This window comes from Anneissia japonica, unplaced genomic scaffold (assembly GCF_011630105.1).
Source record: "Anneissia japonica isolate Jap-2015-1 unplaced genomic scaffold, ASM1163010v1 scaffold9_len2422644_cov172, whole genome shotgun sequence".
Lineage (NCBI taxonomy): Eukaryota > Metazoa > Echinodermata > Crinoidea > Comatulida > Comatulidae > Anneissia > Anneissia japonica.
In genome coordinates, this window is record NW_022758107.1 from 133,976 (window position 1) to 150,945 (window position 16,970).

The 16,970-nt window shown below is 33.2% G+C and overlaps 1 protein-coding gene across 1 annotated transcript in view; it reads left to right on the top strand.

Moving 5' to 3' along the window:
- Positions 1 to 2,670: 2,670 nt before the first annotated feature.
- Positions 2,671 to 16,970, top strand: part of LOC117125100 (sodium bicarbonate transporter-like protein 11) — a gene marked incomplete in the record, with an annotated part of 65,239 nt that continues 50,939 nt past the window's right edge. Inside the window, 1 exon segment of the mRNA XM_033271489.1 lies at positions 2,671 to 2,808.

The window sequence follows — 16,970 nt, forward strand, 5'->3', positions numbered from 1 at the left end:
TTCTTCGGATGACAATATCGTTCATTAACATAAAGACATAGTCCGCCGCCGCCATTTTTTAGTGCTTCGTCCGTTCTATCCCCTCTTACCAACGTAAAACCATTAATGTTAGCAAAATCAGTGTTGTGTTTTGCAGTGAGCCATGTCTCCGAGAATGCCAACATACTGGCTGTTCTAAATTCATGCATATATTCAACAAGTGCACGTAATTCATCCATTTTATTGCATATAGATTGTAAATTCCCCATAATAAGAGATGGGATATATGGTTTGAACTTACGAGACCGTAATTTTTTCCGTACACCACCCGCTTTCCCTCTCTTCCTTCGTACAGTTTTCTTTTGCTTAAGCATTTCTTTAGGCGCATTCTCGAGAAATGTAACAGGTGTTGTAGACGGTACGTTAAAAGTATGTAGTTCCTCCGAAGAATAAGTGACACATAAAAGGTAGACCAAGTACAGCAAAAATCCACACAAACCACGTTTAGCAAACACCATCACAATATCATTAAAAGTAACACAGCAGAAACGGACACGGCACAGACAATTCACCAAACAACAGCAAAAAGGTAAAATGAAAGGTAACTAAAAGCGAGCAGAAACGTCGACCGCAGGAGCAGCGCCGTGACACGTCCGTTCTCTATGACGTTCAGAAGAAGACAGAAGAATGATTATTTTCTAGGCGGATCCATAGGGATCGACGTCTGGGCCTCCCACAACCCTTATCATGTTAGAGCAGGAAAGGATTTTGTGGGGGGGGGGGTGCCGTCTGGTCCTCCCACCACCCTAAACATGTTAGAGCAGGGGCGTTTTTGGCCCCTCTTTTGGAAAGTTAAAAAGAAAAAAAGAAAAAAAAAATGGATCACTAAAAACGCCTGAGATGTTGTTTTCGGGTGTATGGAGAAAAAAAATTTAATCGGAGAGTGACGCCTGTTTAGCAACCATTTTGCCTTCTCCGTATCCATAGACCATCTCCAATCACCAAAACCACTCTTCCCTGTTAGATAGCATTATCACCAATCAGTTTGAACATCACAACTTGGTGGGTTACTGTAGTGATATTTCTGATCATTTACCTGTTTTTAATATTACTTATTTTTCTAATGGTGCTAGTAGCTCAGATAAGGAAGAAATATATATGCCTAGCTTCAGTATTTGTGATTTATTAGTCATATTAGCTATCATATGTCAGCATTTAATATTACAATAAGTGAAAATATTTGATGGCTTGGAAAATAAGGAAATTATACTAATCATGTTTTTGACATGAAACAGGGTTTATTGGCAATAATATTTTTTTTTGTACTTCTTGGAGAAAATATTCTATTACAGATAGAAATACACATAATGCCAAACAATTCAAGACCAAATGTAACTCCCTTACTAAAATTACGGATTGTTTACCAATTTTTGGATTTTTAAAAAAAAAGTAAAATAATAATATTAAATAATAACAATAGTGTGGTTTTATATAGCACCATATCCATCAAACATAAGATGCTCAGGGCACTTGATATGTGGAATAGGAACTCGATCAATGACTTTCTTCACCGCTAAGGGTCCCTTAGTGTCTGTGCTACCAGGTAACCCGGTACCAACAACTCTCGTCGTCCACCACAAGGGGCTGTCTGTTCCAGTACACTTGGGTATCCCCCTACTTGTCTCAAAGGATGTGCTGGTGCGCACAAATCATTGAGTACACTGGGCCTACGGTTTATAGTCCTTATCCGAGAAGACAAGAATTTAAAAAATATATATTTGTGATTTAATGTTACTTTAGCCCATTTAGCAGTATTGAGTCAATTAAAACCTTTGAAAGCCTTGAAATTAAGAAAATTAGAAAAATTATTTTGGAGTTTTTGTAACAAATATTTTCCTGGTATTTTGTGGAGAAAATGTTCCATTAAAGCTTAGAAATACATGTATTCCAAGTAAGTTGAGGCCAGATTCAACTTCCCTGAACAATATTAAGGTTACCTACCTCCATGCCTACTGTAAGCCGATGTTTCTAAAGTAAAATTAGGTATATTGTTATGAATAAAGTATAAAACATTAAAAAGTATATATTTGTTTGTGATTTATGAATGTCATTTAAGTTTATTGCCAGTACTGTATTGAGTGAATTTAAACATTTAATGGCCTTGAAAGTAAGAAAATTAATAAAATCATGTTTTTTGCCCTTAAAATGGGTTTTTTGGTAATAAATATTTTCCTGGTTATTTTTAGAGAAAATGTTCCATTAAAGCAAATAGAAATACATGTATTCTGAGTAAAACCAAATTCAACCCCCCTTAATAAATACTAAAAGAGTTATTTGTTCAAAAAGTTTACCAAATTCAACATACACAATCTGATATTAAAATACTAACAGAGTTATGGATTTTTCCTGATTTTTGGGGGAAAAAATCATCAACATGGCCAAAAAAGATGACCAAAAGTATCAGGAGCATGAAAAAAAAAAACAGGTCTATATAAACCGTAGAGTATGTACACGTAGAACCATCTAGCTGCTGGACTAAAAATTATTGGAAAAAAAATTCTGAGTACAGGACTGACTAGACTGTACAGTAGATACAGAATAAGCGACTGGAATAAAGACCAATTACTTTTATGTAATGTTCATTGATGGCGCTATGTAGTTCAGGTTTCTGTTGTAGATTTTTTTTGCATTGTTTGTGTTGCCGGTTTATTTTTTGCTCAACCAGCGTTGGAGATCGTGATATGTACGTTGGCTCCTGAAGGTTGCCGGTAGTGAGAAAGAATCTAATGAAAGCAGTAGGTATTCATCGAAGTAGTCAAATTTGTTTCAGTAAGTATAAAGCTATGAGAATTTTCATTAGATTAATTTGAAAGTATGGCGTATATAATGAGGTAGATGGAGTACAAGTCAAGACAGACGTTGGCTTGTTGGGGTTGAGAGACATGCTGAAAAACGGGAACGTTGCTGACTACACCGAGCGGAGAGTAAAATCGTGTCATGAGAGTTTGTCCATGCTGATTGCACAACTATCTCTCTGGCTACTGTCCGACACCATCCCGACACAAAGAGAATCATGTGGCGGTTCGAACTGTTAATTTGAAATCTTTGAGCCAGGGCCTTGTATTTTTTAATCACAAAAAGATGTATTTTGTATTGTATTTTGATAGGAATGAAGAATGAATGGTTAGGCCTACCCTAGACACTGTCACTGGATAGCTAGTTATTATTTAGTAGCGGTGGCAAAGAAACCTCAATCTCCCCCCCCCCCCCAATTGACTGAATCTCAAATTTGATTCAATCCTGACGGGTCATTGAGTATTATTAAGTTATATTTTTGAATTTTAATAATAATGCCTTATCTTTTCTACTAATTGTAATAATAAACGAAATGCAATTATACAGTATCCCGATATAGCCTATCTATAGCCAGGTCTATCTCTTATGGCCTAGGCCTAGTCCTAAAGTTTAGTAATTTAAAAATTGATATAAATGTTTCTAATCTGTTGTCATTGACCTGTTTGCATTGTTTGATGGTTTAAAACAAAGTTAATAAATAGGAGAAGATAAAACTGAAACGTCGATGAGGGTGTCCGTGGAGCAATCTTTCTCCATCCTAGAGAGGCGGCGATATGCTTAAGTATAATAAACAGATAAATCAAAGGTACCGCTCGCGTTTGTTTTTTCACTTAGTTTCTCCTCTCCGTCAAATGGTCACAATTGGTTATTCCTCCATTCTAGAGGAGGGGAGACATTCCATCAATTTTAATGCAAAATACGCGAAGAGCTATTTAAGTTGTATGGTTTAAACGTAAATAAATTTTATATCCATTGGTTAAAGACTTATTTTGGCAGTAGATTATGGAGATGTAAACTAATGATGAAATAATATTACTTTAACATCACTTTAATATTAAAATGAGTATATGGTAGATTTCAGAAGGACTGTTCACCCATCAGGAATTTGAAAACAAATTTTGTTTCATTTACTGTTTTTAAAAATTCAATATTTAAAGCAGAGGCTTCATAAGATAAGGCATAGCCTTAGCATCGAGGAAGCTCCGAAAAATATCAGGAAGGATTTTTTCTTAATGCTTATATTACATATATATGGAAAGAAAAGTAAAATGTTGGTATTATGCCTATCTAATCATAATTAAAATATACGAAAAATAAATTAAACAGAAAATATTTAGTGTCAATTATAAATTTTGGGACAAATTTAAATAGGGATAGATTCTGGTGATTATATAAACAGATCGAATAATAAACATATGGCATAAAAACTTGTGATAATTAATGATTAATAATAATTAATAATTAATTTGTTTTTATTTACTGAGCATGCACAGTTCAAGTTACTGCAAACCTTAATTTGTACGTCACTTCAAATATATCCAGTTTCTTTAATGTATGAAACGTGTAACTTACACACACTGAGTAAGTTGCAGATTCTTTATTGCTTTCTTAATGTATCAGTTACCCAAATTTGTGCTGCCATGTTGATTATTTATGTGACAATCTACATTAAAAAAAATAAATTTATCAGACATGGGAATTAAATACAATGCATTTCATTATTAAATGCAGTGCTTAAATATCATAAAGCTTCTATCTACCCATTATAGTGCTAAATATTGTTGGTATTAAACCATATCAATAAAATATTAATATATTAATGCTATTATTATACTGGTGTCATTCATTTAATGCAAACATTTAGTAGCCTATATTATGACTAAGCTGTATTCATAAATTTATTATTTTAATGGGTTTAGTGTGGGATACTAAATGGTGCCAATTATACTACATATTTTCTATTTCACTTTTTGTCAATAATTATATTATGTAATATTCTAAATATGCTAAATATTGTTGTATCAATAAAATATTAATATAATTAATGCTATTATTATACTGGTGTAATTCATTTAATGCAAACATTTAGTAGCCTATATTATGACTAAATTATAAGACATCCTGTAATTGGCTTCCGCTGTTGGATGATTTTTAAAATAAAATAAAATAAGTAAATAAAATAAACTGTATTCATAAATTTATTATTTTAATGGGTTTAGTGTGGGATATTAAATGGTCCCTATTTATACTACATAATTTCTATTTCACTTTTTGTTTAATATACAAGTGTTTTTTTTAATTGATACCTTATAAGACCTCATTTGGTGATAGTGCGTTTTCTGTTATTGGACCAAGGCTATGGAATAGCACTCCTTATGAGATCCGCCAGGCTCCCAGTGTTAAAATCTTCAAAAACTAGCGAGTAGTTTTGTATTTTTTAATGGTAGTTTTAAGATTTCTCTATATATAAATATATATTTTGAACTTTGATATGTACAGCGCTTTGATCCTTTTGAAAAAGCACTTTATAAATCCAAAATAATAAATAAATAAATAAGAAACAATTTGAATATTCTTCATAATTAAATCAAAGTTGTATATTATGTTTATTTTTACATCCCATATCCAGTAGTATTGAGGCCTACTGTATTTGCTGCGAAGCAGCCAATTCATATTCTTGACAGCAATTTGACCTCTGAAAGGTCATTGTCAAAAAACAAGGGCCTAAGACGACTAAAAAGCGGAGTTTCCTTCTTTCGTTCTGCCAGGTAAAATCATTTACTTTAGGCGACGTTTGTAGACTAACCTACACGTACCAACGTCCGCATGTCGCGACGCTCGAGTATTACTATTCAGCGTTTTTACTATATTTCTAGGTTTCCTATTTCTACGTTTAATCGGCCCATGTCTCAGCCACAATATTTTGAGGCCAATATTATTTACAAACCCAGTTAAACTTATTTACTAGCCTATTTCAGTGTGCTAATTATTACATTTAGGCGACGCTTGTTGTAGACTGGCATACACAGTACCAACGCTCGTTTTTACTATGTTTCTACGTCAGCTCGAGACACTTGAGTATTACTATTCAGCGTTTTTACTATAACCATGGGCAGTATAAATGTCAACTCAGCCCAAGTCTCGGCACAGTATTTTGAGGCCTATAGTATTTACAAACCCAGTTAAACTTATTTATGTCAACATGCTAATTATTACATTTTAAAACAATAATTAAAAATGTGTTATACTAGGGGGGCCGCAAAACTGTGGCCAAGTTGACTTGGTGCCGAGTTGACTTGAATTCGATCATGCTTACGTTGTGTGGTGCGTTGGCAGTCAACTCGCCTCTACAAACTCGCCCCTAGAAAATTCGCCGCCTTGAAAACTCCCCATACTAAATCATCTCACCAAATAAAAAACCCTACTCTAGGCCTAGACTACCTAGGATGGTATAGGCCTAGCCTTGAAGGGACGAAGGTCCTGCAATGAAAAACAACGTCGCTCCTTGATAGCTTTGTCTATTTAACATCACAATAATTCATTATTAGATCTATAGTTGTTTTTTGAATTGTACTCCACAAATCTCAGCCGATACCTCGCACAACTTGTTAACGTCTCGTATCTATTGGCGTGACGTCATGGCTCGCTGACTCACACTTGTGTCTCGCACTTGTGACACGCTGGCTTGCACTTTAGCAACACTCCTTGACAGTCAACTCGCCCCTAGAAAACCCGCCCTTGGAAACTTGCCCCATAAAAAAATGTACACTTCCTATGCAGTCCATGCAGTCTTCAAAATAAAAATTTTTACCTTTGGTAATCAACTACATTTTCCACATACATAGAAATTTTTGAAACTTTATTAAAAAAAACCTAAACCATAATTCATCACTATAGACACTTTTTGACAAAAATGAAAAATTACGACTTTGTCACCCAATGAGAAGTGTTATAATATAGACAATGGGTCGTGTCTCATATTATTTTTTTATTATTATTTTTATTATTCATTATTTTCACTTGACTCGCATAAATAATTTTGTTCGAAGAACATTTTATGCAGTTGTACTTTGCAGCACTTCACTTGCAATTTGCAATTTCTAGTTTAGTCAAATATTTGTAACAATTTACAGAAGAATTCCAAATGTCAGGAAAAAATAAAAAGTTAAATCTTAAAAAAAATCATGTATTCTGCAAATTTCAATTCATATCCATCAACGTACATATTTGTCAAAACAAAACAATATCTGAATCATTGTTGTATTAATTTTTTTTTAATGAGTTGTAAAATATAAATTTAAAATACCAATCCTGATCTCATGTGGTGCCCACTACATAGTAATGTATTATTTGCTTTTACACAAAACAATTAACAATTTAAATGGAAAAGTTACACCTTGTGATTACAGGTATCTTAAAATAAAGTTTAATTAGTGAACGTGTGTGAACCACCACTTCAAGTTGAAAGTTTGAGTCAGAAATGTAGTGTGTTATTAACACAGTGTTGTATCTATTCTACTGATAATACTCCTATAAGTAGTCATTATGACTATTATTACTTGTCAACTATATGGTCCCCATGGAATGTCACTTGTGGGAGTTCTGTGTGAATCTTTAAGTACGTTTGAGTAAGTAAAGCTTGTCATGCAGCAGCAAATCCATATAGTATAGGGTTGGGAAAACATTTAACTAATCCACAGAGAACATGTTTTGCGTAATTTCTTCACATCATAATGATTTGCATTAGGATAAAATACATCTTGGGAAAAAAACAAACATGAATTTTGGAACCTTTTTCTCATATTAAACAATTACCATGACACAGGTTTCCATGTAGCAAAGATAGATAATGCATAGTAACTATTTTTTTTTTTACTTTTTAGGATTTATACATTTTGAAATATTATTTGATGTTAATAATTACATATTTTTTGGGTTATTTATGGATAATATTTTCAACTACAAAACAATGACAGGATAATGCATCTATGCGGTGACATAAACTACTGTAGTCCTTGTTCCAAATGATAATGAAAACAAATTGTAATTTTATCTATTTTGCTAGTGGTTATTAATGTTATAATCATATTGTTGATCTCAATAATCATAAACCTGTGCATAAATTAAATTTTTCATAGATTTCACAGGTACTGTAACCAAAGTTCTGCATACCTCAATAAAAAACATGATTTCTTTACGGTGTGAGACTATTTACACATCTTTGGTTTTTTTTGTTTGATAATTTAAAATTTAACAAATTTCTGAAATGAAGATGACTGAGCATGTCACCCAGTTATCTCGGACCATTAATAGACATCTTCATGATCTGTACCATGTGTGAAAGTACATGTACATCGATTTTGACACCTGTCCGCACTGTTCTTTTCTTGCTAGGATTTCTCTAACGCTCTTTTCAATAAAAGTTTTCCAGTAGATCTTCAAAGCCTCCAGAAGCTACAGAATAGGTGTGCATGTTTCATCTTTCGCCTCCCTAAATTTCATACTGCTAGTCCACTACTACGGTAACTTCATTGGATGCCGATTAGACAGAATTATTTTTCGCACACTTTCCTTCACATTTCGTTCAATTAATTGCCAAAACAGTACTGTACCCCTGATTACATTTGTTCACTTCTCTCTAGTGAACAATATTGCAATGGCCATAATATTCGTTGGTCTGGTTCATTTGCCTTTGTACTGTATACAGTACCTCGGTCTAATAAAAAAGCTGGTGATAGGGCCTTTTCAATTGCTTCACCTAGGCTTTAAAAAAGTCTTCCTGGCAGTGATTTACGAAATGCTTCTTGCATCTTAGTTTACGTTTTGTTCCCTAAGTACTGTAGATCTCACTGAACTGTCCAAATTTTTTGTGTTTGTCTGATGATTGTTTCATCTTGTGTCATTGTTGATCGCCAATTGATGCCTTTTTTATTTATTTTTATTGTGCCTTGCATCCCTTGGAAAAAGGCGTGTTATAAATTCCTGTATTATTATTATTATTATTATTATTATTGTTATTATTATTATTATTAATTAAATACTCGGTATTTTAAAGGATTATTTATTCCTGATCATGTCTGTTTAACATTATTGACATAATGAACTATAAAGTCAAGATTTATTGTGTTAATGTTGATACAGTAAAGTAGGATTTACAATTAATTGGATATATCAAATACCCATTTGCATAATGGGATTACTTACATACTGTATATTGACAACACACTAGCTTGCAAGCATACAGTGCGCTTCTTCAAATTTAACCTGAAGGAGAGCATTGTTTGCCCTCAGCTCAGAAGTTAAGTGTAATGTCAATTAAATTAATCCTCCATTTAAAAAAAATATTATATATCAGACTGGTACGGCTCATCTAATTTTTATGAAATAGTCATTAAATGTACAAGACTAGATAAATAATTGTGATAAAGATGTAACCACAGGAAAACTGTATTCATAGATAGTTATGTATGATCTCTGCTTAATGTTGACTCACTTTCACTAAGTACTATAAAAAAATACTGTGATGACCTGCTTAAAAGCATATTTGCACAGAGCACGAGAGCTGCAACACGCTACAGCAAAATGACAACGCGAGAAGCAAACAAAATTTATACTATTACATTTTTCATGACCCACAAGGAACGAGTACAACCACATATGGTATAATTTTTTAAGCTTTCTTTTATTTGTTATGAAAAAAAATAATTAAAAGTAAGTTCATTTTAAAAGCAAATGGATATTAAAAAAAAAAAATTAGTACCACAAGCAGTTCTTGTAAAGATGAATGAATATGCACAGCATAGATAATCCATTATCACTAATTTACTTTGAAATGTACCTTATTTATTAACCATTATTATACTGTTAATGTTGTCACTACACATCTCTTTCAAATTTAAGAGAAAAAAAAAATATACAGCAGTATATAGTGAAACTAGCAATGTAGCATGCCTGTTTCAAACTTGATTCCCATACGATCACTACTCAGTCACTACATTGTTTTAACTGCAATTCTTGCACTGCCTGCTGTCTCCGACGCTCCCTGAAAAGGTCCCTGATTCCACTGACCAATTAGCATCGCCAAAGAAGTCAGCGATACCATGTAGCAATATTTACAGTATGGAAGCCAGACATTATAAACAGTAACACACCAGTATGGTAATGTTTATTGTTATTCAAACATTTTAATGATTTATCTAGATTAATTAAGCTGCATCTCATATATTGGGAATTTACTTTGTGGTGCAACGTTTTTATTTAAAAAGTAGGATTTATTTCACAGCTTTGAACAGGATTGGAAAGATTCATTGAATTACCTAAAATATCTTTATCTGGCTCTAATGACGCTTTTGGTATGTGGCAATTACTGCATTCGGCTAATTTTGATGGTTTATGCTCTATTTTTAGACTTGCTAATGGTGTGACAGAAAAAAAAAATTAGTTAATATGACCATCCATGACTACAACAGTGAAAGTAAGGTACTGCATCAATTACAGTACTAATCTAGGTGTTCTATTCTATGGTCTGTTGTATTTGATTATGGATAAGTATGGTAGTAATGCTGGCAAAGATAGCAGCTTAACTCAGTTGGGCAACTAGTATTAGCCAATTTGTGTGCGCTGAGCCATGGAGATTCTGACATAACCCTGGCTCCCCCAGTTCAATTCATTCGTTGCTTTCCTTGCGTTTCGAATGGAGGGCCAAAATGCATGCTTCAATAGCTTGCCATCTTTCTGATGAGACGTAAGCCATTTGTTATGTGTGCCTCTTTATCATAAATAGTTGCAAGTGCTGGCCTAAAATTTTTCCAACCAAAAATAGTATCAAGTAGGCCTACCTACAGTAGTGAGCATTATTTAAATGGTCCTATATAACTGAATTTTTCAGCACAACTTTTCAACATGTTTTAATAGTTATAATATAGGTCACACTGTGGCGATCTCTAGGTCCTTGGTTCAATTCCCATCGCTGCCTCTCCTTGTGTTTCAGCTGGAGGGCTGAAATACTGGACTGAAGGTCGGTACTGTAGGTCAGCTACTCTGGCTGGTCTATTTTGAGGTTCTAAATAGAGCTTTAATGTGAATAACATCCTTGAGTAACCATAACATTGACCTCATGTTGAACTTTAATAATACCACATCCTGGTTCGTGGCAGCACCATCAAGTGCCGTACAGTAGGCCTACATTGTCTTAAAAAACAAATGGGAAAATTTCTTAATCCTTAAATTTGCATTACAATGAAATTTGAGTTAAAAAAAATAAAAAAACAAAAGGAAAATAAATTCATTCTGCAGAACAATGATTAATTTAAAGACATGCAAATATTACAATTGATAGATTTTAGTTTAAAATCTTGATTATAACTGTACAGTAGGCCTAGGATTGGTTATGAAATTAATTGGTATGCTAGTATAGTAAGATGATAATATACTGTACTGCATAATTCTAGATATATTTCCAGCCTGTATATTTCAATTATATCATTCACAATAATAATTGTAAATCTTTTTGATATTACAGTAATTGCAATGTTGATAAAATTCAGATTTTGTTTGTCTCTATTTTTTATATTCCTGCCTTTTTGTTCATTGCCTTTGTCATATGTTTTTGTGGCTATTAAATGAATACAGTGTTTTGTTATTGATTTCAGGATCTCCCTGACCATTGTTTAAAAGAGTCTGACCTTGTCTTTACAAATGGTCCTATGCTAGAACCTTTCTTTATAATAATCAAATAAATGTGAATTGTGATGTCATTACGCTCACTGAACTGTTCCAGCTAATAATTTACATTCAAAAGTTTCTATCAATTGCTGAACCATTTCCTAGTCAGTTTCAATTAAACCATTTATAACTTATAAATATGTAATTAAAAAAAGTAGTACCCATTTCAAAGACAGTTATTGTTTAATGAAGGAATGTAAAATTTCATTAATTTACAACAAATTTGAGTATGATCAATCAGAGAAACAAGCTAATGAATTAATCTATTCTTTTAGTCATTCTTTTATTCATTACCTAACCTGAATACAATAATTCATATAATTGTATTATGCAAATTCATGTAAAATAATTGTATCATATAAATTAATACTGTAACAGTGTAAATAATATGAATTATTTTTAAAGTATACGATTTTAGCATTAGAGTCTCTGTTTTTAATACAAAATTAATTTTCCATATTGAATTGAAAGTGGATATTTTAATTGTTATTAGTGAGGAGGATTAAAAATTAATCAGAAATAATTGTGCAGAAAACGTCAATGTCATGTGGCTATTCTAAAACTTTAATGTTCAATTATCAATTTCTGTTTCTCTTAATGCTTCAGACTTTGAACTATTTTGTTTTATTCCTTTAGGCACATGGCCAAGGATTACATAAAACAAAAAGACAGTAACTCCGAAAAGAGACAGACATTTTGAGATTAACACTGTCGTATTAGATAGATGGCAATCCCTTCACATTCAATATGGAATGGAGTTTTGTTGTAAGAAAAAATCCAGAAATCAGACAGGTTTTGAACCTAAGACATTAGGATTAGAAGGCATGCATCTTAACCACAACTCCACTTGGAATTTTTTTTACCTTATTCCTCTTCAGTTTTCCATTTATTGGTTCTGTTGTTAGTCGGCTCAGTCAGTTACATTAACTGATCTTTTTTTTGTCTATCGCATTCTATTTACCTGTTTTTGTCATTGCTGCTACCGCTGCTACATTATCCACTTTTTTCTGTTATCTAATCCATTCACAGTTGGGTTTTAGTGGTACACCCACTCATTAGTCATTTGCATGCTTATTTGAGGTAAGAGAGCCAATTCAAATTTCTCTGTATGACTTGTAAATTTACAAATAAACTTATATTATATTATATTGATTGTATCGTATCACCTTACGGGACATCATTTGTCTGCTTTTTGGATCATAAAAAAGGAAATAACTACATGCCTTTTATCATCGGATCCAATGAGCTTATTCAGTGTTATGTAATTATTAAATACCATCACAGTTATTAATTGAATCGATCAAGGTCTATCAAACTTAAATTTGCTAACAGGTAGTAAATAACAATTTTCAAGTTATAGGTCCCACTCCAATTTAAGACCACTTTGGGACTGTCATTTCTATGGTCTTTAGCAGCTTTGGTCTCTAATTACAAAAATGCAGATAAAAATATTATATAGTAAAAATAATATACAGTAAGAATATTTCCTCCATGGTTTATACCTCCATGATAAGAACTGGCGGGTAGCTAAAAACCTGTTGATTTATTTTGATTAGAAAGAAAAAAAATCCATTGGACAATAGTTCATATTTGTGCTATATCAGAAATCAGTATCAGAAATCTGTGGTACATTGTGATGTGTGTTAACTTATATTATGACAGGTTGATGATGGTCATTAAAAATAATGGAATCCATTTTATTGTACTGAAACAATAAAACTGTTTTGTTGTTTACTGTAGATTTGATCAAAGTAGCACTGCATGGTAGTAAATCCAATGGCTTATCCTCAGGTTGAAATCATTAAATCAAATCAAAGTTATTTAATTTGTTGCATTACAGAATACATATTCAAGCAAATCAATAAAACAAAATGATTTCAGCCGGCCTACTGATACTTTAAGCTCAAGCTCATACAATGCAGTAATAGTATCTGCTGAAAAATTGGTTTGAACTGGTATCCATGTGATGTATTTCGTAATGATACCTCATGTTAGTCTTCTTTTAGGTGTGACTGAGCAGCACTTAAAATACCCAGAATGCAGGGTGAAGGTAACATGACATTTCTATTGTTTAGTTCTGTGTCTGCTACCTCGCAAAAGAGCAATACAGTAATCTGTACCATGTCAAAGGTTAGCAAGAGTTGCTGAATTGGTATACGGATATGCATAAAAAAAACTCATCTAAGGCTACGTTCAGACTCGGAGATAAACCCGGCTTAACTTTGCCGATTGTTCAGACTAGCGGGTTTAGCCAGGCGAGAATTTTCATAATAATGAACCGTAACCAGGAAACATGTTTCAAAACATTGCTCTCTCGAAACGTACGCTCGCTCACAGCGTACGTAATTGAAAGCTGATTGGTCATTTTGTTACCCGGAAGTCAATGCAAGACCCCCTCCCCCGCAGCGATTAAAGCCCGGCTTATAAAAGTTAAACACGGTGGCGCTCCAGGCCTAGTTACTATAGGAACACAGTCCAGCTTGAGATAAGCCACCTAGTTCAGACTGGCAGGTGAATAAATCTGGTGAGTTTAGCCGGGTTTATCTGAACTAGGCCTAAAAGTGCTGGCACCCAGCACACCGTAATGTATGCCTTTTGTGGATTATCTTGGCTTAAATTGTCACCTAGGTATGGTGACATTACCTTAACAGTTAGTCATTACCTTAACAGTGAGTGAGACTGACTGCTTGATTGTCACTTTTCTGGCATCACTACTCATTTTTACATCTCATTTATAAGCTACAGTACAGGTATTATGTTTATAATATTGTTTTTATCTTGTGTATTTTTACATTCATAATGGTTGTGATTCTAGAGTATTTGTCAACTGGGTGATGAGAGTGGCCACCATGCCAATTATTTTATCCTTTTTTATTTATTTTTACTGATGGTCAGCGATGATTCGGCCTGTAATAAGAGGGGGTTGGCTTCAGTTCAACCCAAGGAGGATGGATAGATGGGCCATACAAATAGGGTTTTTAAATAAACTTCACGGATTGCACGAGGCCTATGGGGTGCACTTTGCCTACCTGCTGTATGTTGAAATCTTTCAGGTTAGCACTTGCTGAGCCAGGATCCTGTCAAGGAGATTCAGATGGCTTCCTTGGGGAACTAGAGGTTGATTTGTATTGATTTTACAATTCTGTACGTAACAAATACATCTATAGTCAGGTTATGATTACAATGTGAAGACACATGTAACCCGTATGATCCATTCGCAATTTCCCTAGATGTTAAAATTGGAAACTGTAAAATCAATGTCTTATTGTGTATGTATGTTATCTTTTTTAAAAACAACATAAAGAGGATATTGCAAAAACATTCTCACAGGCATGTACAATAAGCATTATTTGATGAAAGGCAGGTTTTACTATTAGGCTGTTAGCCTGCAATTTGTACACACTCTTAATATTTAGACGTTGATTTGATATAGATTGTGATGCATTGACCTTGAAGATTGGCCAATATGTGGCTGAAATTGCTCAAATTTTATGTAACCGTACATGATGCTACATTATATAAATTGCCAATTAAAATTTGTGTGTGTTGTATGTTACAAGAAATATTGTATTTTAATGTCAATCTGAAAATAGGTGGTCAGTTATATCATAACAAATTTCTTGATCATATGGTTTGAGAATATAATATTTAGCAGGGCATACTTAACCATATCCTTTGTGAGGTGATGATCAGTAGATTAGCCTATCGGAGAAGAGATAACAGCCAAACATAAATTTTTATATAATACCCTACGCTTGGCTAAATATAGTACAAGTCTCCCTCTAATTAAAGACCCTGTCCCATATTAACAAACGTCTTTTATCTTTATTATTCTAATTAGAGACCAAAGCTGCAAAAGTCCATGGAAACCTCTGTCCCAAAAGTGGTCTTTAATTGGAGGGAGGCCTATATTTATAATTAAATATTATGAACTTGTTCCTTGAATCCATATCTGTATATTTTGGAATGATATTTTGATAATTGTTGTATGTTACAAACATATTATATTTAAAAAAAAAGAAAATTAATAAAAATGAAAAAATGGTGATCAGTGCTAACATAACAAATTTCTTGATTATAATTATTGAGAATATAATATTTAGCAGGGCATACCCTATCCTTTGTGAGGTGATGATCAGTTGGCCTTGCTTGTACCTAAACTGTAGGAGATACATAATGTTTGCTCTAAACCTAACCATAATTATTTCTAGCCATAGCAAAGTGAAAAAAAATGTAGGTTAAATAATACTTTTTTTAATTTTTATTTTTTTTTACACTACCTTTTGCTTTTACATGGTGGCTGATTTTTCCACTTACATCCAAATTAGATATTATAGGAGAAAATTTATTTTTAAAATTAGCCCAGGTACTGTATAACAAGGGGGCCAAGTTATAGATTGAATAAGTTTGAAGGTCCACTGATAATGGACAGTGTCCACTCCCATGGTCATACAGTAGTGTGAAATGATGTATTAGTGGTTGTGACATACAGTAAAGTAATTAAGTAGACTTATTAATATGGGTCGGATGTATCCTACTTGAGCCAGAAATGGCCCTGCAGGCTGCCAGTTGAAAAAAACCCTGAAATAGTCTGCTTAGGAACAAATACTTAATAAACTTTTTAATTAAATCTATTTAATACTATGTGTTGCCTTATCACCTTATGGGTATTCACCATGTTTACTGTTTACCTTGTACAGTGTAGCAGCTTCCCTTAATACATAGAGGCTGGCATGTTATCGGATTAAGCCACTTCAAGTTTAGATTAGCCTATCAGAGATATCAGCAAAACATAAATTTTATATAATAGCCTACTCATGGCATAGTATTTATAATTAAATATATTAAACTTGTTCCTTGAATCTATCTGTGTATATTTTGGAATGTCCTAAATATTTTTGTTTTTGAATTTTATATTTTAAATATATTATTTCGATAAATATTGTCATAATTAATAGAGAATTCCATTTTGATAAATGATATTGATTTATTAATAAAAATAATTTCCTAGATCAGGCACTCACAGAATCCAATATGTTTGCGGACTGCCTTAGATGACTGCCATTATTTTCTTTAAAACTTGATTGTGAGCCATCATGCAGTTTTTGTTGACGATACAACTCCTCCTCTTGGTTTAGTTCAGTTTAGTTTGTATTTTTATATTCCTTTAGGTTACAAAGCGGTTTGTTTTTCCCTGGTCATTGAGTCTATATGCTTAAGTGTTGCTGCAGGTAATCAGCGTAGGAGCAGACTCCTGGGTGGAGAGAAGCAATGCAGATAAAGGGCCTTGCTCAAGGCCACAAGCGAAATGCACGGTGAAGGATTGAAACCCCGACCTCGAAGTTGGGAGCCCAAATCTGCTGCACCAAACCGCTTCCTTTGTTTTCTATTTCCCAACTGCTCCTTGAAAA